Source organism: Peromyscus californicus, unplaced genomic scaffold, assembly GCF_007827085.1.
Source record: "Peromyscus californicus insignis strain IS unplaced genomic scaffold, ASM782708v3 Scaffold_12__1_contigs__length_115047231, whole genome shotgun sequence".
NCBI lineage: Eukaryota > Metazoa > Chordata > Mammalia > Rodentia > Cricetidae > Peromyscus > Peromyscus californicus.
Window position 1 is genome coordinate 104,883,595 of NW_026294413.1, and position 23,946 is coordinate 104,907,540.

The 23,946-nt window shown below is 44.7% G+C and overlaps 1 long non-coding RNA gene across 1 annotated transcript in view; it reads left to right on the forward strand.

The window, feature by feature from the left end:
- The window catches only part of LOC128107736 (uncharacterized), a 29,569-nt gene extending 27,813 nt beyond the window's left edge, over positions 1-1,756 (forward strand). Inside the window, exon 3 of the long non-coding RNA XR_008217196.1 lies at positions 271-1,756. This is a non-coding gene — a long non-coding RNA (uncharacterized LOC128107736). The remainder of the gene's footprint in view (positions 1-270) is intronic.
- Positions 1,757-23,946: the final 22,190 nt, after the last annotated feature.

Here is a 23,946-nt window from a genome sequence, read left to right on the forward strand (position 1 = left end):
CAGATACTTAAGATTTAAAAACTGCCATCTATCCACCATCTATCTATCTATCTATCTATCTATCTATCTATCTATCTATCTATCTATCTATCATTACCTCTCTCTCTCATCTATCCCCATCTATCTATGTGTGTGTGTGTGTGTGTGTGTGTGTGTGTGTGTGTGTGTGCGTGTGTGCGCGCGCACGCAAGCCTGTGCACCTGTGCTGGAGCAGAGGCCAGAAGGGGGCATCAGGTGTCCTTTTCTATCACTCTTTTTTTTTTTTTTCAGGGTAAAAGCTGAAAGATCAGAGAAGCAGAGCAACCAGCCACTAGTTCTTACCTCTATGAAATCCTCAGCCTAAAGAGAAATTGTTCCTGTTTCCTCATGTCTTATATACCTTTCTCTGCCCTGCAATATTACTTCCTGGGATTAAATGTGTGTGTGTGTGTGTGTGTGTGTGTGTGTGTGCGTGCGCTTCCACTGCCTGGCTGTTTTCTCTCCTATACTAGATCAATCTCATGTAGCCCAGTGTGGCCTTGAACTCACAGAGATCTATCACTCTTCAATTGATTCCTTTGAAGCAGCATCTCTCCCTGAACTTGGGGTTCTTGTTTCCATGTCTAGTTGGAAGCCAGAAAGCCTCAGTGATCATCTCATCTTTACTTCCCTTGGAGCTGGAATTACAGCTGTGCCCATGTTTGTGTGTGTATATGTGTGTGTGTGTGTGTGTGTGTGTGTGTGTGTGTGTGTGTGTGTGTGTGTGTCCTCAGAGGCCAGAAGATGGTGTTGGATCCCCTGGAGCTGGAGTTACAGACAGTTGTGAGCTGCCAGTGTGAGTGCTGGGAACTGAACTCTGGTCCTCTGTAAGAACAGCAAGTCCTGTTAACTGTTGAGTCAACTCTCCAGTGGAGCCTTGCTGTGTTTGAATAGGTTATTTACTAGTGGGACAAGAAGCTGAGAGGCAGTTCCTGCCTGGAACTATATAGAGCAACTAGTCTGGGCCTGAAAGGGATGCCAAGGCTCTCTCTAAATCTCCTTATGCAGGAGATCTGCCAACAATTAAGCTCATAGGTATGCCAGGGCTTACTGGGTGAAGCTAACGCATACATGCCGCTGCTAAGAACCTTTTCATATTTCAGATATAGACTGGGGAGGATAGACAGTTCCTGCTTGGAAGGGCAGGTTGTCGGCCTGGTGGGTAGAGCTATGGCTTCTCTCACCCTTTCCAGTGGCTGCTGACCTCTTTTCTAGAGAGAAGGGTGCAACTCAGCAGAGAAAGACTCAGGTCTGGGGGTTTGTGCAAAGCTCTGGACTCATTCTTTGGAGGGAGAGGTGCTAACCAGTTGTCGGATTTTCTGGAGAGTTCTGAGTCTACCTGAGAGGGCAAAGGGGAACTAGAGGGAGAGAGACGGTGGTGTCGGCTTAAATAGCTTGCTAGGATCAAAGTGGAAAAAAAAAACCTTCTAGGTCAAGGACTGGTGCAGAAGCTGCTGAGCAGACTCAGCCAAGGGCAGAAACCAGAGGCGAAGGACAGAGGCTGAGCTGGAACCAGTTCTTCTATGGGAGAAATCCACAGCACAGACATCCTCGCAGACCCCACGGGATGTACCATATGCCTCATGAGAGAGGATGGGTCAGTTCTAAGAGATCCTGCTCTCCGTCCTCTTCCTTCCTGTGCTGGTTCACATCAGCTTGACACGACTGGAGTCCTCTGAGAGGAGGGAGCCTCGACTGAGAAGATGCCTCCCTCCCGAAGACTGGGCTGTAGGCAAGCCTGCAGGGGATATTCCTAATTAGTGATGGATGGGGGTGGGGTTGGGGGTGGGGGTGGGAGTGGGGTAGTTCATTGTGGGTGGGGCTGTCTCTGGGCCTGTAGTTTTGGGTTCTGTAAGAAAGTAGGCTGAGCAATTGACAAAGAGCAAGCCAGTAAGCAGCACCCCTCCAAGGCCTCTGCATCAGCTCCTGTCTCCAGGTTCCTACCTTGACTTCCCTTGATGGAGTGTGACTCAGTATATGCAAGCTTGCTTTTGGTCACGATGTTTCCTCACAGCAACAACCCTAACTAGGACACCGTCCTAGCACAAAGGAGGGAGAGAAGGAAGTGGCCAGAGCTAGCCAATACCACACCCACTCTGCCATTCCTTGGTGACACTTGACCTGAGGGAGAGCAGAGAACACAATGTTTCAGCTTAAGAGTGGATTTTTTTCTTTCTTGAGTTCTGAGACAGGAATTCATTATGTAGTCCAGGATGGTCTCAAATTCACAATCATCCTGCTTTGGTCTCTCAAAACAGAAAAAACCAAAACCAAAACCAAAAAACAACAACAAAACCCATCCAGGACAATTGACATACCAATATATTACTATTAAACTATAACCTTTTCTTTCTTGTTTATCCTCAAGATCTTATATTAATGTTAATATCACAATGTAAAACATTTCAACTTTTAAACATACCAATCTTCAGAAATCCCAACATTTTAAGAGTTCAGTCTCTTTAAAACAGCAAAAATTTCTGGGGCTGGAGGGATGGCTCAGTGGTTAAGAGCACAGACTGCTCTTTCAGAAGACCTGGGTTCAATTCCCAGAACCCGCATGTGGAACAAGCCAGTAAGTAGCACCCCTCCATGGCCTCTGCATCAGCTCCTGCCTCCAAGTTCCTGCCTTGAGTTCCTTCTCTGATTTCCTTTGATGATGGACTATGATATGGAGTTGTAAGTGGAAACAAACTCTTTCCTCCTCAAATTGCTTTTTGGTCATGGTGTTTTATCATAGCAATAGAAATCTAACCAAGACACTGTGGTTCCCATAAAGAAAATCAAGTACTTTCTTGATCCAAGCGGGAAGAGCTGGGGCGTAATCCCAACCAAATCAAAGCAAAACCAAGGTCCAGTAATGTAAAGCTCAGGGTCAGACCCCTGGGACTCATCAGTTATCTTCTGAGCTCTAAAAGGGCTTGAGCAGCCCCACCTCTCTGGCCCCGCCATCCACGTCCCACATAGTGCATCTCACAGGCTTAGCCTGACTTGACTCCACAGCTGCTGTCGTCCTTGGGTGTCACCCCACAAACACTGGGGTCTCTTCTGCAACTGGGCTGCGCCTTCACCAGCAGTCTCTCCTGGTCCTCTTCAGAGACTCTGACCCTGCCACATGGCTGCAGACCTCAACTTATTGCCATGAACCCTTCAACCCCATGGCTTCTGCTGCCACTCAGACTTCCCCTTTATGAAGGGCCTCCCCCGGTCTTTCCTGGTGCCAAGCCTCAGTTGCTCTCCATGATCCCTTCATGCCTTTAAACTTAGTACTACCTAGGAATCTCTTATACACTAGCAAGTCCAGCTGCCAGCATGGAGTACAGCCTTGGCCCACTCTGGAATGGCTTCTGCATATTGACCCTGAGGAAATATTTCCCAGAAGACTTGGCTTCCACTATGGTGGTCTCTCTTTAATCACAGTTGATTCTTCAGCTCCAGCCAACCACCACAGGCTCTTAATTCAAAATATTAAATGAATGACTTTGATAGAATCTTCCCTCTGAAACTTCACAATCCATGTCTACATTGCTTACATTACTCTCAGCATTTTTTTACTTTTTTTGAGGTTTTCTTTTTGAGACAGAATTCTATATGCAGTCTGGAACTTGCCATGTAGATCTCAAACTCATTGAAATCTGCCTGCCTCTGCTTCCCAAGTCCTGGGATCAAAGGTGTTCACTACCATGCCTGGCTTGTTCTCAATGTTCTTATCTTCCAAGTTCCCACAGACCAGACCACTAAGTTCTGAGCACTCAAGGGTTTTTCCAGACCAAAGTTCAAATGCTATCACAATCCTCTCAAAAACACATGTTCAGGTCTGTTACAGCAATACTCCATGACTTGGTATCAATTTCTGTCTTGAAGTTTCTATTGCTGTAATAGAATATCATGACCAAAAGAAACTTGAGGCTGAAAGAGCTTATTTCATTTTACAGTTCTCAGGTCACAACCCATCACCAAGAGAAGTCAGGACAGAAACTCAAGGCAGGAACATGGAGGCAGAAACTGAAGCAGAGGTCATAAAGGGGTGCTGCTTACTGGCTTGCTCCCCATGACTTGCTCAGCCTGCTTTCTTATAGAACCCAGGACCACCTGCCCAATGATTGCACCACCCACAGTGGGATGGGGCCTCTCTCATAGATCATCAACTGAGAACAGCCTCCACAGACTTGCTCACAGGGAATCTTACAGAGGCATTTTTCTCTGTAATAGAAACGGAGGTTTCTCTTCCCAGATAATTATAGTTTGTATTGAGTTGACAAAAACAAATAAAAACAAAAGTAAACCAACACCAATCGGGACAGTCAATGTGTGTGCACGATGTATTTGTGTGGTAGCATAAATATCAGGGTAAGTGTATGGAGGTAAATGGCCACATTTCAGAGTTGGTTCTCTCCTTCCACCCTTACATGGGTTCTGGGGATTAAACTCATGTCATCAGGCTTACAGGACAAATAAGTGCCTTTTCCTACTGATCCAACTTGCCAGACCCCAATGAATTGTTTTAGATAATGATATGCTAAGACATATATATGATTGAGTCATGACTTGGTCTGTGTCTAACCAAGAGAGAGAATGCACACAGCAATCTGAACAGGCGAAGTCTAATACACAGAATTCCCTAGGAACCCTGGGGAGAAGTTCAGTGGGAGAGTACAGGGGCAGCATTTCCGAGGCCCTGGGCTTCACCCCCAGGGACAGCAAAAAAACAACAAAAACGTTAATTTGAGCAGGGAATGCAGAATGAGATTAACAAGAAGGAGAAGCCTTTCTTCTTTTTTTTTAAATTTTTTTAAAAATTTTTTATTTTTTTATTTTATAGTTTAATTTAATTTTACATATCAGCCACAGATTCCCCTGTCCTCCTTCCTCCCGCCCCCCTGCCTTCCCCCCAGCCCACACCCCATTCCCATCTCCTCCAGGGCAAGGACTCCTCTGAGGATTTAGTTCAGCCTGGTAGATTCAGTTGAGGCAGGTCCAGTCCCCTTCTCCCTTCACCAGGCTGAGCAAAGTGTCCCTGCATAGGCTCCAGGTTCCAAATAGCCAGCTCATGCACTAAAGACATGTCCCGGTCCCACTGCCTAGGGGCCTCTCAAGCAGTTCAAGTTAATCAACTGTCTCACTTATCCAGAGGGCCTGATCCAGTTGGGGGCTCCTCAGCTATTGGTTCATATTTCATGTGTTTCTACTAGTTTGGCTATTTGTACTCTGGTGATTGGAAGGCCAAACACTCTGTCATGCTAAAACTCTCATTCAATGACTGATGAAAGCGGATGCCAGGCCCCAGGTGGAACTCCAGGAATCCAATCGGCAAGAAAGAGGAGGGATTGTATGATCGAGAATTGTTGAGACCATGATTGGGAGAAGCCTTTCTAGGTAGTATATAAGAACAGTAGCTGTAAAGAGCAGCCCAACCAGGGCTGAAGCATCTATGGCAGGCTCTCCCCATCCTGAGTGTGTACAAAGGTTAAAGAATGCACATCTGGGCATTAAAAACTTGTATAGCTTGATTTTACATTTTCCCTTATTATTCCTTTGAAATGTATACATGTAGGGGCTTGGTAGGTCTGAGAACTAGAGTTTGAGTCCACAGAACCCAGTTTTCTGGATGGGTATGGTGGCCTCAGAAGGTGGAGATAAGGGGATCTCTGGGATTCCTCAGAGAAAGCTGGCTATTGAGCTATCCATATCATTGAGATCTGAGTTTGACTGAGAGACCCTGCTTCAAGGAATAACATGGAAGAGCAATCCCAGACAGTTCCCGACATCAGCTTCAGGTGTGCACATGCAGGTGCTTCTATGTACAGGTGCACACACATGCATACTGCACATTTGCACAAGTAGACACGTATGAAATTGGGGAAATGGGGAAAATATGCATATGCAGAAGTATATAAATTATTGCTGCCCTGAGTGGAAGCAGGACCCAGATATTAACTAGTCATGGCTGGACCATGAAAACAGGAAAGGTGAGAGTCCAGAGCAGCAGTTGTTAATCCACAGTCAGAATGAAAGTGAGATCAATTCATAAGCTTGGCTTTTGCTGTGGAGTCTAGTAGACCCACACTGGGTTCCTTTTGGAACTAGTTGCCAAGGACTGGAAGGTACCTGCCCGTTGGCATGCTTCTCCAGGAACAACTTCACCTCAGCCTGAGCTCGGGTCTCCACTGTCAGCAGCACCTGCCTCTACTGATGCCTCATGTTCTTCTTCATGGATTCTGTAAAGTAGATGAACCCCCCAGGCTGGGGAGCCACTGTACCTGCAAATGTTAGAATGTGTCTTATTTGGGGCTATTTCCAAACAGGTCATTTACTGTACTTCTCATGTTCACATGGGAGTTTGTAAGTCCTCATAGAGGGTTTTACACAAAAATCTCCACGTGTCATACATAGCTTTAGAAACAAAATGTAAGCAGTGAGTAAGTTTTATCTGTGCTCTGCTGGTGCTGGAGACTTCAGCTTTAAAGTGTAAGTCAGCAGGGGCTGGGGAGATGATGGCTCACTAGTTAAGAGCACTGGCTGTTTTTGCAGAGGACCTGGGTTTAGTTCCTAGTGCCCACATAGTAGCTCACAGTTGTTCTTAGTTCCAGTCACAGGGGATTAAACACCCTCTTCTTGCCTCCAGGGGCACTGCGTACATGTGGTGCACAGACACACAAACAGGCAAGACCCTCATACACATTAAAAAAAGATCTAGGGCCAGCAAAATGTTTAGTGGTAAAAGATGCTGCTGACAAGCCTCTCAGCTTGAGTTCAACTCCCAAGACACAGGAGGTAGGAGAGAACCAACTCCTTCAAGTTATCTTCTGACCTCTACACACACAGGTGTACACACACACACACACACACACACACACACACACACACACACACACACACAGTTTCTCATCCTCCTCAATGCCCAAAGGGCTGGGTGACTCCTGCTGTGCCCCCACGCCACACACTTGGCAGGGTTACATGATTACATAGCAATAGCGCTTTTAGTCCTGGATACACACTCTGTGTGTAGGACTTCCCCTACCTGCTTTATCAGGAAGTCTATACTCTCACACCTTACAAAAACTTCAGTTGGAAAGAAAAGGATGCGAGGGCAAGGGAACAGTACTGGTGATGAGGAAACTCGGGCTACCAGTGGCATTTTCCCTGTAAGACAGAGATACATCAGTAGCCTGTATGTCCCAAGACATGTCCTGGCATTATATCTTACCTGGTGGTTTTCACCTAGCGATGAAGGAGAAGATGAGGGACAGACACACTCTGTACATTAGGAAGGGAGGAGGAGGGGGTGGGGGATGAGGGACAGACACACTCTGTACATTAGCAAGGGAGGAGAAAGGGGTGGGCGATAGGCTTATGTGCTGAGTGTATGAGAGCCCATGTCTTATCACACCATTTCATTCCCTTCAGGAGGACTTGTCTCTCTTCCATCTTAAGGGGGAGTTGAGCAGTGAAGGCCTGACTTCTAGAATTGCTTTGACTTGGGGCTATTGACCTTCCAAGTTGGAGAAATTGAAGTCCTTGCCAGCTATCTAATGGGGACAAGATAAATGACAGTTTTCCATGCAGAATAAGTTGAAAACCTAGGACAGACACCAACTTATGGGAGATACAACTTTACAATCATATTAAACAAGCCTGGGATTCCAGTCTCCAGGGTGGAGTCCCATGAGTGTTGGCCTCGTGGTGGCTAAACCCATGCAGCATTTGGCGAAGGCCTTCTGGTTTTGTTTGCATAGCCATGCTGCTGCTCTATGCATCTCTTTAACATTAGATCCCACTTGTCTCCGTGCTTGTGTGGAGTTCCTGGGTGAAGCTGTGAGTCAAAGCAATTGGTTTCCTTTCTAATCCTATGTATCTCACTATTTGTATTTAAAGCCAATTCTGAGTTAGAGATGTATCTCAGTGGCAAGAGTGCTAGCCCAGCATACCTGAGGCCCTGGGTTCAATTCTCAGCACTACCTAAAATGAGGCATAGAGGCCTATGATGTAATCCTAGCTACTCCAGAGATTCGGGATTAGGACTTCAGGCTCATCCTTGGCTGGAGTCAGCTCCAAGCCCACCTGGGGGTACATTAGGGCCTGCCTCAGAACAGCAATAGTTCTGAGAATGGATCTATGGAGTTCACAGACAGCCAAAGGGGGTTCTGGCACTAAAGTATTGTCAACATGCTAGTCTACCAGTCTGCCCCCCACCCTGATGATCCGTGCATTCTAGAGGGGGAGTGTGTTAACACTCACTTTGTCAGGGGATTTTCTGAGATGATAACTATAACCAGAAAGAATATGGTTTGCCCATGCTCAGGTTAGGGTCATAGGTTTGTCCATGCTCTTTAGGGTCACAGGTTTGCCCAAACTCAGTCTAGGATCATAGCAAAACCATAACTGCTTTGGGTTCTCCACTTTATTCAGAGCAGTAATCTGAGATGACAGAAAGTGGAAAAAGTTCCTCCCATTTCGCAGCTTTCCCCACCGTCTGGGGCACTGTGCTCAAGCTACTCCATGCCTATTAGCTTTTGTTTCCAGGCATGGTGGTCATTGCTCCACTTCTTTCTCAATATCAAATAAGCTATGATGCCCAGTTTTCACCTTGCCCTCCCTTCCGAGACTGGCACTTGTTTCTTACCATCGGCAGGACACTTGCCTGTGGCGCTGGATGTCCCAGCTAATCTTGGCATTCTGCAGTGATAGGTGTTTGGTCCAGGCATTTGCTTGTGGCTGAAATCCTTGGCTTAGGTTTCACTACTGCACTAGTTTATCCATCCAAGTTAAGCTGCATAGCCATGCTATGCAGCTTGTAGTGCCTTTCTGGATTGCAACTTCAAATCAGAACAGTATTCTGAAAAGTTGAAGAAACAAGTTTAGAAGAAAATCAGTGGCCCAAGGGAGAGGAGAGAGGAGGAAAGGAAATTGCTTTCAGCTTGAGTTAGACAAGGCATTAGAAAAGTACATTTTAAGTTGAGTGCAGTGTCTGTAATCCCAGCAATTGGGGGTGCTGAGGCAGGAGGATTACCATGCATTTGTGGCTAGCCTCAGCTACAGAGTGAGATTTCCTTGAGATCAAGCTATGCCCCGAGTTACTCCATCTTGCATAAAGCAGTGGTTTTTCAGGTTGCACACGGCCCTAGGAGATTCCATTTTACAAGTGTCCATTGTGTCACACGAGGCCATTGTGTCACATGAGTCCATTGTGTCACATGAGACCATTGTGAAGGAGAAAGATGGCTGCAGCCCTGGGTGGGCCCAGACAGTGCTCCATCCGTCCAGCACAGACCAATACATGACTTACTCCTGGGAACGTAAGTTCACTGGGGAGAATTGAAACTATGGGAGCACATGACGTATTAAAAACATATCAGGGAAATCAGACCCAAGAACCTAACAGACACCGTAGGCTGAGGAAAGGGCATAATGCTTGAGTCCAGACCCCATAAAGTGACAGACACATAGCATGGCTCCACATCACTTTAACATCTAATACCTGGTGTGTGTATCAAGGCTGAGGTCTCCCGGACTCAGCTGGTCCCCCAGTACTGACTGTCTCGATGACCTGTCTCTCCACTTGCTTCTTGTTTGGACCTGACCAGTCATTTCCTGCTCTGGCCTCAGTATGGTCTTATCACCTTGGGTTCTGCAACCTTGATCTCAAACCTGATACCAGCAGTTTCTACTATTAGCTTCCTTGTGACACTGGCCTGGTTATCTATTTATTTATGCTTAATTTCATGAGGATGGGTGTTTGCCTGCATGTGTGTCTCTGTAACACTCACGTGCAGTGCCCAGGAAAGAGCCCTTGGAACTGGAGTTACAGATGGTTATGTGGGTCGGAAAATCAAACCAGGTCCTCTGGAAGAACAGCCATTTCTTTATTTTTATTATCTATCTATCTATCTATCTATCTATCTATCTATCTACCTACCTATCTATCTATCTATCTTTATTTGTGTTTTTTTGAGCCAGGGTCTCCCTGTGTAGCCCTGGCTATCCTGGAACTCACTCTGGTCCAGGCTGGCCTCAAACTCAGAGATACCCCTGCCTCTGCCTTCTGTGTGCTGGGATTAAAGGTGTGCTCCTCCACTGCCTGATTTATTTCTTAACAAGCCATTTATACTGACTTGATTTTCTGCTTGTCAGAAAGACTTTTATAGATTCAAGTTGACTTTACTTCCTAGGATAAGAGTGATCAAAATTTCGTGGTGACAATTTCACACTTTATTTTCTTTAATTAAACATTTTTATACAATATATTTTGCTCATGTTTGTCCCGTCCCCCAACTCCTCCCAGACCCTCCCCACCTCTGCTCTTCACTGCTGACTTGGTTCTTATCACGCCTGCACAGACTCCTTCCCGCTCCTGAAGCCTCCCACGCACTGGTGCAGCCTCTCTGAACCCCTTACAGACACACACAGATATACAGACATATTTCCGTGGGCTGTGATGAGAGTTCATAGCAGTGATTAAAATTAGAATAGAGAGCTCGATTTGCCTCAGCCAGCCTACCAAGGGAGTTGGATTTTTATGACAATTTGTTGTCATTGAAACTGCTGCACCTTGTGCATGTATTGTTATCCAATACATTCTAATATTTTGGAAAGACACAAGCAAGTTTGTGTATGTTTCTGGCAGGGATTAGTGTGCTCAGTACAAACAAACAAGCAAGCAAGCCTCCAACCCCTCTGATAAAGCCTCCAAACAAAAACAAAACAAAACAAAAAAACAATGGTACAGCAGCAGCAACAACAAATCCAACCTTTCAAAAGTTAATACATTTCAAAACTTAAATAAATCCACGTTTTTCGGGTTAGAACTTTTTTGGCAGTACTTGGGTTTGAACCCACAGCTTTGCGTATGCTAGACAAACCCCCTTCCTCTGAGCTTACATCTCTAGCGCTAGCTCTCCCTATTTCTGACCTTTCATTTTCAAACACGACTCCCCAAGTCATCTTGAAGTCATGATGCTCCTAGCTCAGCCTCTGGAGTGCTGGGATTATAGGCTTGAGTCACCACATCTGGTTTGGTTAGAATCTTAATGTTATTTTTATAGTAATCACATTGTTGAGTTCTGTTACTTGGAAGTTAAGGGTGGATCAAATGAGGTATTATGAGTCAGCACCCTGGAACCCCAGTGCTGTTTGAACAGTTAATTCTTAAGTTGATTTTTGTTGTTTTAAACTTTGAAGCACATTTTTATAATTAAATTCGGCACCTGTGGGGACTGCTGGAGGAAACTGGCCAAGCACTTTGTTATTAGAGCTGAACCTTTGTATTGGTAGAAGATTGGTGTTCAGGGCCCTCCAGGCCAGCCTTTAGTTTTGGCTTTAGATTCCGTCATGTTAGAACCTCCAGCAAGGTTTACACTGGATTGGGTTTAACAAGCTTTTAACAAACCACACAGCACCAGAGACAAAGACAAAGCTCTTGTATCTTTGAAAAACTTCTCAGCAATTCTCGGGAATAGAACCAAGCTGGTCTCAACCACTTATGGCATTTCTTGCTCACAAGGACAGTTCCCATTGTTTAACTTTAAACTCCAAAGTACAGTGACTCAGTCATGGACTCCGGAACTACCAAACTTGGGGTTATGCGCTTCCTCCACCTTTCGATAGCTGTTCTCATTCCTCATAATGCCAACCTGAAGACATGAAGTTAAATGACACACAGTGCCATGTGGAGTGAGTGTTGAGGATCTGCAAACACGCTCACCATCTTCGTCTGCTCTCTTTGCATTTTTTAAATGTTGCATCTTCAGAAGCAGCAGACACTGTGAGGATAAGGACTATACTAGGCGTACAGCTGACCTGGAATGAGTAACAGCTGAATTTGACAGGATGACTCTCGCTTCCAGCTGATCACATTCTGTCTGTTTCTGAACCCTTAGGAGCAATAGGTGTCACTCTGGGAGGGGGAGTATTAAAACGTTCAGCTGTGCTTATGAATTACGGTCATCTGCAGGTGTCTGGGTGAGAAGAAGTAGGGTAGCCATGTGTAGGACAGTGTTGTCTTTTCAGAGAGTGGCTCATCCAGGACATCGTCTCACATCATACCTCTGAAAACACTTGCAGAGGCTGCAGCAGAGGAGATGAATGTCCTGGGGTTGGAATGCAGCTCCATGGTAGGTTGGTGGTACATCAAGAAGAAGGCACTGAGTTCAGTCTCCCATACTGCAGAAGGAAATCAAGTGCTCTGCCTCTGATTAAGAAAATGGGTTTCATGGAGGGAGCAGATCCTTGAATTGAATGTCAGTTATGAAGTTATGCTCCTAAATGGAAGACAAGAAGAGCACTCAGTGTGGAGAGGATGTAGAGACATGCTTCCATACTCTGAATAAGAGAAATGAACATTATAACTTTTTCTGGAGTGCTGTGGGATGTCTTAGTGTACGCTGTGAATATGTGTTGCTCTGATTGGTTGATAAATAAAGCTGCATTGGCCTATGGCAGGGCAGGATGGAGCCAGGGGGGAAAATCCAAGAAAGATAGTGAGAGGAGAAAGGAGAGTAAGGGGAGATGCCAAACTGCCATCCAAAGAGCAACATGTAACGGGATGCAGGTAAAGCCACAGAACATGTGGCAATACATAGATTAATAATAGTTATGGGTTGAGTTAAGTTATAAGAGCTAGCTAATAAACCTGAGGCATAGGTCATATAATTTGCAATAACATTAAGCCTCTGTGTAATTATTTTATAAATGGCTACGGGACCATGGGGCCGGGCGGGACCAGGTGGGACTGGAGAAACATACGGCTACACTGGAGCTCAGCTATGTACCAACACATACCTTCCCTTTGGCTCACAGATCCCAACTCTAGGAACTGATCTTAAGCAGGTGTTTCAATAAAGTATAAAGACACATGTGGGCCTGTGCACACAGATGCACACCTGAAAACACATACTATACAACCCCCTCTGTTTATACGAAGTAAAGCACAGTGCAGTCTTGATTTCTTATTTTCAACAGTTTAAAACTGTAGTTGTCCATTTAGTTTGTGTGCATGTGTGTGTATGGGGGACAGGGCACATGCTAGGGTACCTGAGCTCGGAGTTGGTTTTTTCCTCCTACTGTGTGGGTTCTGGGGGTTGAACTCAGACTTGGTGGCAAGTACCTTCACCTGCTGAGCCATCTTGCCACAGCCTTACTTTCTAACAAGTGATGATTGCTGAATTAATTGTGTTTGTTCACGTCACAGGGTCCTGGGAAGTGATGTTGATAGCCCTTTTATTAACATGGGGAGGCATTAGTGATACCCTGCTAGCTGTGACAAATATTTTTGTGGATTTGTGACCTGGTATCACTAAAATTTAGCCACAGATTCATTTTTCTTCAAACACTGAAGTGTCGTCCCAATATTTTGGAACTACAGGTGGTAAGCATGGGTGTGGTGGCCACACCTTCCATCCTAGTACCTGGGAAGCAAAGGCAGGAGGATCTTTGTGAGGTCAAGGCCAGCTCGGGACAACCAGGACTAAAAGAGGGACCCTGTCTCAAACAAACAAACAAACAAACAAACAAACAACAAAACAACCCACCCCCAAATTTAGGGGACTGGACAGATGGCTCTGCAGTTAAGAGCACTGGCTGTTCTTCTTGAGGACCTTGGTTCAATTCCCAGCACCTGTATGGTGGCTCATAACTGTCTGTAACTCCAATTACAGGGGATCCAATGCCATCTTATGTCCTCTGTAGCAACACATGCATGCGGCACACAGATGTACATGCAGGTAAAACACGTGTATACACATATAAAAAAGATGGTAAATGCCAAGCCTCTTCCTGTCTCTTCTGAGTCCCTTTCTTGTCAAGCAGTGCTTATATTTTGGACATTTATGTTCAATGGGGCCTTGGGGGAACTCATGAGGCTGGTGGAATATTTTTCCATTTCTCTATGCACAAGCCTTCTTACAAAATACAGTGGTGAGGTGGGCAGAGATTGACATTATGGGCACTTCCATCCCAAAGGAGAGAATGGACGTTGTACATCCTCACCTGTTCCAAGCACCCCTGAGACCCAGCAGAGGGAGTCCGTCCAGGTTTCGAAGTGTGAGTGGAGCTGTTCTCCTGGGCATGCCTGTTCACTGTTCCCTTTTCGGACTGAACTCAGGGACAGGCTGTCTCACTTTGTCACTGTTCTGCTTCTAACTCTTCACGGTGACACTTTTATACTCTCAGAAACAGATTCCCTTAGAACTTCAGTGTTTGATATTCAAATCTGAGGTTTTTGGTATGAAATATGTTTTTTTCTCCTAAAAAGTTCAAGTTTTGTCTTTCAAGACTATTTTCTTTGCCCCCCAAAAATTATAAAATAAGTACTTTGATTTAACTTAAAATTGTCAAATAAAATTGTTTGCATTTATCATGTGTAACATACTACTTTGAAATCGGTATACCTTGTGGGGAGGCTACATTGAGCTAGTTAACACATTGGGTTGGAAAGAGTCAGGGGACTGACAGATGTGGGTGCCATCTTTGGAACCTAATGAGCCAGAAGGAATCAATGTAGTTTCTAAGCACAGATGCTTGTAATCTAATACAGTCAAGTTTATCACTTTATATGATTGTCAGTGTTTGTGTCTTATTTAAAAAAGATTCTATACCCAAGGACATACAGAGATTTTTGATATTGTCTACTATATGCTATGTGTAATTTGCCTTTATTATTTAAGTCTTTAATAAAAGAATTGATTTTTTAACCTTTATTTTTTAATTGTATTTTATGTGTATGGGTCTTTTGCCTGCTTGTGTGTCTGTGTGCTGCTTCTGTGCCTGGTGGCCCTTGAGCCAGAAGAGGGCACTGAATCCCCTGGGACTACTGTCACAGATGGTTTGAAGTCACCATGTGGGTCTTGGGAGTTGAACCTGGGTCCTCTGGAAGATCAAGGAGAGCTCTTAAGTGCCAAGACCTCTTGCCAGCCCCGAGAACTGATATTTTGTGAATATAGAGTGATACTCAATTTTACTTTTCTCTATTTGGCTTTATTTCCAGGAACATTTATTAAAATAATCTGTTCTTCTCCACAGTCATATGTGGGTTGTAGCTAGACTCTTCTCTGTTGGCTGTGATTCAATCCCTTCTCTGAAGTCTGCCATACAGATTCTCAATATATTGACTTTAGATGCATGCTATTATTATGCATTCTAAACAATGTTTCTTGTTAACTTGAATAATTTAACTACAAATATTGATGGCAGTTGAATTGTGCTAGATGACATTGTATTATTTTAATGTATTTACTGAGACAATCATATTTTAATTTTTTGTTTCTTAAATTTGTAAATATTTTCTCAAAGAATCAGTTTTAGCTTTATTTGCTTTTGTTTTTTCTTATAAATTTATGCTCTTGTCTTCAATCTTTATTATTATTATTTGGTTTATTGATCTCTCTTGCATGCATTCAACATCTGTTCTTTTTTCTGTGTTGTGTGCAGGATGGTGCACATGCTAGGTAAGTGCTCTATCACTGAGCCATGCCCTAGCCCCATTTCTATTTTAATCACTCGTTTAACAAGTTGGAACTCTAGCTTCTCTGTGTTTCAGATTCTGGGAAGAAAGACAAAACAGAGAAAACATTCCTGCTATGCTCTATCTCACATTTCACTGATGTGTATGTAGGGTTGGTGTTGAGAAGAGCTACAGAGGATCCCATAGCTGGGCAAAAGGGGAGTGTTACAGGAGAAGGTTCCAGAAAGTAGTAGAAGCCACCTGACTGAAAGAAATGTGGTCAGGGCTGGCCCAGAAACCACGAAGGGAAACAACCAGAGAGCACTGAGGAGAGTCAGGGGTTATGCACGGCACACAGGGCCCAGTGCCCACGTTTCCTCCTGGAACTTACTTAGCTCAGCAACTTTTAGGGTGGATTTTAAAACCAGTGTCAAATATGTTAATTTCCTGTAAATTCTCTGAGGCATCCCTCATATTTCCATTTATTTGAAATATCTTTGCATATCCAGCTTAAAAGATTGTTAAAGAAGTATCAAACATTAGGTTTTCTGGTCACCTTTTTCACTGATTTCTAACTTAATGACACTACAGTCAAAGACTGAAGATTATTTCCTTTAAAAATAACTAACTGGCTGGGCAGTGGTGGCGCACGCTTTTAATGCCCACACTTGGGAGGTAGAGGCACGCTTTTAATGCCCACACTTGGGAGGTAGAGGCAGGTGGATCTCAGTGAGTTCAGGGTCAGCCTGGTCTACAAAGTGAGTTCCAGGACAGCCTGGACTGTTACACAGAGACAGCTTGTCTTAAAAAATTAGCAAACAAAAAAAATTAACTAAGTTTTGATTATTTGGGACAGGTTCTCACTATGCAAGACATCAAAATTAGCAGTCCTCCTGCCTCAGTCTCCTGAGTGTGTATCATGTGTATCACCATGCTCAGCTAAAATCCGTTTATAAAATGGCACTGATTTTGTGCATGCTCACGTGTGTACCTGCCATAGCACACACATGAAGGTCAGAGGACAATTTGGGGAAGCTTTTCCTTTTCCACCATGTATATTCTTGGAGTTGAAGATGGGCTTCAGGCTTGGTGACAAATGCCCTACCTCTGAGCCATCTTGACAGCCCTAAAATTTATTTATTTATGTTTTAAAAATATCTCTTTTATTTATATTCACATGTATATGTTTTGTGTGTGCATGCCACATGTGTGTGGATACCTGGGAAGAGGGCATCAGATCTCCTGGAGCTGGAGTTACAGGCAGTTATAGCTATTGGACATGGGTGCTGGGAACTGAATGCAGGTCCTTTGCAAGAGCAATATGTGCTCTTAACTGCTCTGCCATCAATTTCCCTGAAATTAAGTTTTAAGTGATACAAAAAAAAAACCCATAGAAATTGTTATATGAATGAGCCTTTGATGTTTGGATCTAGCATCTGACCCAGAGTCTGATCAGTTTTCATAAAACAAAGCAAAAGGAAGAAGATGTGTGGGGAGGAGGAGGTCGTTCAATGTGTGCTTGGTTGAGTGTTCAGTGTGTGCCTGGTTGAGTGTTCAGTGTGTGCTTGGGTGAGTGTTCAGTGTGTGCTTGGTTGAGTGTTCAGTGTGTGCTTGGTTGAGTGTTCAGTGTGTGCTTGGGTGAGTGTTCAATGTGTGCTTGGTCGAGTGTTCAGTGTGTGCCTGGTTGAGTGTTCATTGTGTGCTTGGTTGAGTGTTCAGTGTGTGCTTGGGTGAGTGTTCAGTGTGTGCTTGGTCTTTCATGGGTCTTGAATTTGAGAAGGTGCAGGGGTATGGGAGGAGTTTATCTTTGATAAGGGTCACATGTATCCCAGGCTTTCCTTGAACTTAGTATGAAGCTGAGGATGGCCCGGAACTGCTGATCCTCCTGCACCACCTCCAAAGGCTGGGGGTACAGATGTACACCATCACACCTAGCAAAAATTCATGTTTCTATTAATTGTGTTTGATGTTTTTTATATACCCAGGAGATTAAATTTGTTAATTGTTCTCTTCAAATTTTCTGTATTTCTTTTCAGAAAATTGCAGGCATAGCAAAGGCCAAAATTTTGAAGCATTTCTGCTTTCCTAACCAGATACCAACCATGGAATAAATATTTACTACTTATTTTAAAAAACTGACACATGATAATTTCCCTGTTTATGTGATATGATGCTGTATTTTAGCACATGTGTTATATGTCATGATCAGATCTGTTACTCCAGGTATGGTCACTTCTTTGTGTGAGGAACATTCAGAACCCTCTGTAGGTTCTTAAAAACATGCAGTCAGTTGTGGTTGACCAGTTACCCTTCTGTGTTATCTGTAGATCATTAGACATTCTGCCTGCCCACTGTACTCCGGCACCATATCTCTCTCCACCATCACCCACCCTCACCAGGCTCTGATGACTATGATTCTATTTTCAACTTTTTTTTTATAAGCTAAACCTTCTAAGTGTCCACTTGTGAGAATATCCAGTATTTGTCTTTTTGTACTGACTTATTTTACTTAACATGACACCATGTAGCTCCATCAACTATGCAACAAATGACAGACTTCTATTATTTTTATGAGAGAATAATATTCCATTGTATATACAGATCATTTTCTCTATCTACTCAGCTGTCAGTGGACATGGGTTGATCCCATGTCTTGGCTCTTATGTATAGTACTGCATTAAACATGAAGCATAGGCATCTCTTTGATATACTTTTAAAAGTGTTTCTGAATATTTAAAATTTTACCATTGCTTTAAAAATTGTATGTGTACACATTTTGGTATGCTGACGGCTTTTACCTTGACCTCTCCATCACTCTTGTTCCACACTCACACCTCTCTGCAAATCTCTTTCTTGAATTCATGTCTATTTGTTTTGTGACCCACCAAGATTAACCTAGGTCATCTTTGTGACCATGAGTTTGGGGCTATCAGTTAGAGCCACAATTCAAGCCACTGATTCTTTTTCCAGAAATGATCAATAGCCGTAGTTTAGGGGTAAAGGAAGGCTCTGGGAGTTGATATGGCCAGTCTTGAGCTGCTGGGCTCAGGGCAGGTAACCACAGTTGCTGTGAGTTAATAATCACAATAGCTATGTCCAGTTTGGGAGTGGTGTTTTGAAGTCCTTCTCCCTATTTTCAACCTTTTACGTATTTCCCTCCCCTCTTCCACAATGTTCCCTGAGCCTTAGAGGGGGGCGTAAGTGACTTGTTCAGGGCTGGCTCCATATCTGTCACTTGTTCATCACTGTTCATTGTAAGGGGGGGCTTCTCTGATGAAGGTGGAGGCTATGGGTATACGCATTTGCTTTAGTTACATATCAAGACTGGGACTGCTGTAATGTATGGCAGTTCAGTCTCCAGTCTTCAGTAATGACTGCTGTGCACAGAGCATGAGAACTTGCCTGTCTCCATATCCTCAGTGGCCTCTGTGACTGCTGTGCACAGAGCATGAGGACTTGCCTGTCTCCATACCCTCAGTGGTCTTTGTGACTGCTGTGCACAGAGCATGAGGACTTGCCTGTCTCCATACCCTCAGTGGTCTTTGTGACTGCTGTGCACAGAACATGAGGACTTGCCTGTCTCCATACCCTCAGTGGCCTTGGTGGCTGTTGTCTGGCTTTACAGTACTTATTTTGACTGGGGTGAAGTTTTACTCTGCATTTTCCTGATGTGGAGCTGATGTCTCACAAACCCTTGGCCTTTGTGCCTCTTCCTTTGAGAAATGTCTACTCACGGTCCACAGTTGGATTACTCTCACGACTCTGCCCGTCCTCGCTTGTTTTTGCTGCTGTCTCCTGATATTTGTGTCCCGCTCTGCCGTCTCTCCTACATCACACTTATTGTTATACACAATGCTTGTTTTTATTTCCTCACATATTTTCCAGTATCTTTGACTTTTATCTTATTGACTCTTAGATCTTCAGGGAGATTGTCCCGTCAGCCTGAACTGTGTTCTTTAGAATTTCACCAAAGACCTGGTGTTGGTAAACTCATTCAGTTTTTGTTTGTTTAAATTGACTTTAACTTATCCTTGTTCTTGAAAGAAGCTCACATTTTCAAAACTGTCATGTTTCTTTAAACATATGGATCACAACTGTTGTTTACTTTTCATTGCGCATCTCTCGTCCCGGTGTGGGGTGTCTCTGAGGACTGGCTGTGCATCTCTACACTGGCATCTCTGAGGACTGGCTGTGCATCTCTACACTGGCATCTCTGAGGACTGGCTGTGCATCTCTAGCTCCAGTGGGGCATCTCTGAGGATTGACTGTGTATCTCTACACTGGCATCTCTGAGGACTGGCTGTGCATCTCTAGCTCCAGTGGGGGTGTTTCTGAGGACTGGCTATGTATCTCTAGCTCCAGTGGGGCATCTCTGAGGACTGGCTGTGTATCTCTACACTGGCATCTCTGAGGACTGGCTGTGCATCTCTAGCTCCAGTGGGGGCATCTCTGAGGACTGGCTGTGTATCTCTAGCTCCAGTGGGGGTATCTCTGAGGACTGGCTGTGCATCTCTACACTGGCATCTCTGAGGACTGGCTGTGTATCTCTAGCTCCAGTGGGGTGTCTCTGAGGACTGGCTGTGTATCTCTAGCTCCAGTGGGGTGTCCCTGAGGACTGGCTGTGCATCTCTAGCTCCAGTGGGGCGTCTCTGAGGACTGGTCATACAGGCTGCTGTCTCCCCAGGTTCTCCTTTATGCTGCATTGCTGCTCTGTGTTTTCTGCTCATTTTCCTTGGTACCCTATCTACAGTTTCCACCCCCACTCCCATCCCAGAGAGGATTTGTGTTTGCTTTGGCATATTGACAACCCAGGACTAACTTAAATTAAAGTCTGTACTTGATGAAAGTATCCTAACAACCCACTGTTGTACACAATTAATATACCTTAATAAAAAATACACTCTACACGAGCTATGTGTGTTTACCGTATAGTGTCAAGAATTTAGACTGAGTGTGTCTGTGAGAGCTGGACTGTAGTAGTATTGAAAATAAAAATTAATAAACACTTCCCTTCAATATACCAAGGATGTAACAGGCAAGCTGACACCTTCATTTCTCTTTGTTCTTGTCACTTCTTGTGGAAGGGTGTAATTGAACTCCCCAGTGGGCATTTCTGGGTTTTCTCCCTCATGTCCCTGTAACCTTGAGGATCACGTTCTGTCTGCCTGGGCCGCTGCTTCTATTCAAATATTAATAGCTTCAGAATCACCAGGAGGCCCTTTGCTTCTTGGTTTCCAGTCCATCCTTCTCACTCCCATGTTTACACCTTGTTGTGGTTTGGATGCGAATGTGGCCCACAGATTCTAAGGTTTATTTTGTTTTGTTTGTTTGTTTATTGTTGTTTTGAGACAGGACAGGTCTGATGTAGCTTAGGCTGCTCTTTAGCTCATTAGGTAGCATGAGAATGCCTGTTAATCCCAAAGATGGGAGGAGAAAGATCACTGACCTAAATCATCATGGGCACATTAATTGAAGCAAGCTTTTTTATGGGTGTACGTGGGCTGCCTCCCCCTGAGGTGGGGTCCAGAGCTCAGCATTGGGTATGAGGAAGACAAGTTCAAGGGTTAGGGGTTTCCAAATGGGGAGTCTGGCAGGCAAGTGGGCAGGGTTCCTGGAGCAGAATCCCAAGCGTGACAAGTTAGTCCTCATGACCTTCTGAAACAAAGACCTGGCCACAAGGTGGGCATAACAAGGTGGTCATGTGACCTTTGAAACAAAGGTAGGGTTGCAAGATGGTTATAAACAACTTTTTGAACAAAGACATTACTGCCATTCCTGGAACAGGCAGTATAAAAATATTTTTGGTTAAGGTTACAGGTGGGGCATAGTCCAACCCTTGAAAAATCAGAGTTTTAGTCATAAACAGGAATGAACCTAGTTTGTCTTTACTATAAGATGGCTTTTAAGCCTATGGTGGAGGCAGGCTGGTTTTTAATGACCTTGAACTTCTGATCCTCTGCCTCCACATTGTGAGGACACAGGACTACAGGAACGCATCTCCATTCCTGGTTTATGAGGACACAGGACTGCAGGAATGCATCTCCAAGCTACACTCAGAGACCCCTAACAGGTCATGCATTTGCATGGTTGGTCCCTAACTGATAGCACTGTTCTGGGAGTTTGCAGGACTTTGGGGACATGGTACCCAGATAGCAGAAATCTATCTCTAGGGGTAAGCCTTGAAGATCATATATACCTCTGGTTTCAGCTTTAGCTCTGTTCTGCTCTCTGGTCCACTAAGTTGTAACAAGTCTTGCCTTGAGCTTCTACTGCTAATGATGGAAGCCATCTCTATGCCTTTTCCATTATGATGGGCTATATAGAACTTCTAACTATGAGCCCACATGAGTCCTTTATCCTTGAAGTTGCTTCACTCAAAGTGACAAGAAAACACACTTCCATCAGAATGAGCTTCCCAGACTTCAAACAGATGCAGGTTGATGACATAGAGGAGACAGTAGACACATAAGTAAGCAAGTTCACGGACTGTTGATTGCAGCTGGAGTCTCTTCTCTCCCCAGCAAGGCACTGTTTCTGCTCTATTGCTTCTATACTTCAGCCACACTGGATTGTGCATCAGTTCCTGACTATGGTGTGTCCATGGGCATGTTCTTGTGTTTGCACCTGCTGCAACCCCAGCTAGACACTTGTGGACCTCATGGCCAGGCTGAGTGGAACAATTCAGTGTGTGTGTGTGTGTGTGTGTGTGTGTGTGTGTGTGTGTGTGTGTGTGTGTGTATGTGTGTGTGTATGTGTATGTGTGTGTATGTGTGTATACATACATGCACACTTATGTCATAGCATACATATTGGGGAGTTTATGAAGTCAGTTTCCTCCTTCCACTGAGTGGGTCCTGAGGATCAAACTCAGCCTCTCAGGCTTGGTGGCAAACACCTTTACTGCTGAGCTGTCTCTCTGGGCTCACATGTATTTTTTTTGAGGCAGGTTCTTTAGAGGCACGAAACTGTCAGTCCTCCTGCCTCAAGTTCCACAGTGTTGGGATCCTCAGTGTGTGCTGCCACACCTGGCTTTTAGCATGCTTGCCAGTTGTTGTAAAATCCTGAATGTCTTTGTGATACTTTCAAATCTGCAAGTGCTTTTCACGTATGCCACAGGCACAGATCAGCTGTGTCAGAGTACAACCTGAGAGTATAAAACAGGGGACAACCACAGCCACAATCATTGTGTCTATGGGCTTACTATGATCTGTATTGATTTCTTGTTTTCTGGAAGATGCAAATGTCACCCCAAATACATTGTCCCAGAAGGATGGACCAGAGTGTTGACTAGGAAAGAAGCAGAAAGGGGGAGAGAAGCCAACCACAAAAATCAACATTTTCATTGGAGATTGAGTTCCAGAAATAACTTTGATAGCCAAAAAACAAATGATTGCAAGAAAAACATGCATTCAGGCTCCGCCTGGGCTGGTCCCCGTGCTTTGGAGAACTCAGACTTGAGGCCCAAGTTGTAGGCATTTGGACATAATGGATGCCATGGAGACGCTCTGTTCAGAAACATTAAAAATAATCCACTTCCTTAGAACTAAACACCAACCCCTAGCTGACAGGAGTGCTTGGTGAGAGACAGAAATAGCTTCTGGGCTCCCAAGGGCTTTGCGTTTCTCCCTTTTCATTATTTGCCATCTTCACAGCTCTCCTCGTCTATTTACTTAAAGTGGGGCTCCAGACGCCAAGAAGCCCAGCCTCCCCAGCTTGCACAGCCCCCTCCCCCCTGAAAGTGAGGATTATATAACTTGTTTTCAATTGTGCAGACGGTGGAGGATTCACATGTTCAGGCTGGTGAGCTTCCTGGACAGAATTTTGAAGTGTTCATCTGAAGTTTATCCAGACAGGAAGCCCACTTGAAAGCAGAGAGGAGCCAGGCTCCCAGGGGAGGAAGGCTGAGAGAGAGACCTACTTGGCCAGGGTAGATCTGAACTGTGATACTCCTGAGCAGTCACACCAGGGAGGCTCCAGGCCTTCCCTTGACTTAGGAGGTCCCTGATGTGAGTGGTAATATCGGGAGTGCTCACTGGCTCCTGTGGCTGTGCAGGAACTACTCTGGCACCACCAGGTTCAGACACTCTGGTGCTCAGGGTCCTGATGAATCTGGAAAGAGCTGGGTAAAATGGTCACCACACAAACGCTCCGCTGGGCTTTGATGGGACAGGCTGTTGACATACGTGTTGCTGGGGCCCTGCTGGGATGACTCCTGAACATCCAGTGTAGCTTTCCAGCATGTTGTTCTGGTAGGTCTGCCTGTTGTATGGGACTTGACTCCTTGATAAAGCTCCCTAAGAAAACTGGCAGACTTGAGTGGCTTTTCTGGCCTGGTCTCTTGATCACACGACCGAACTGTGCCAATGCAGTTACCAGCCCATTGGCACTCAATGGGAGAAGACACAGAGGTCATCTCTCAGTGGGGGGCCATGAACAATTGGACTCCATAATAGCAGACATTTGTATCTCACTTAATCCCACACAACCTTATA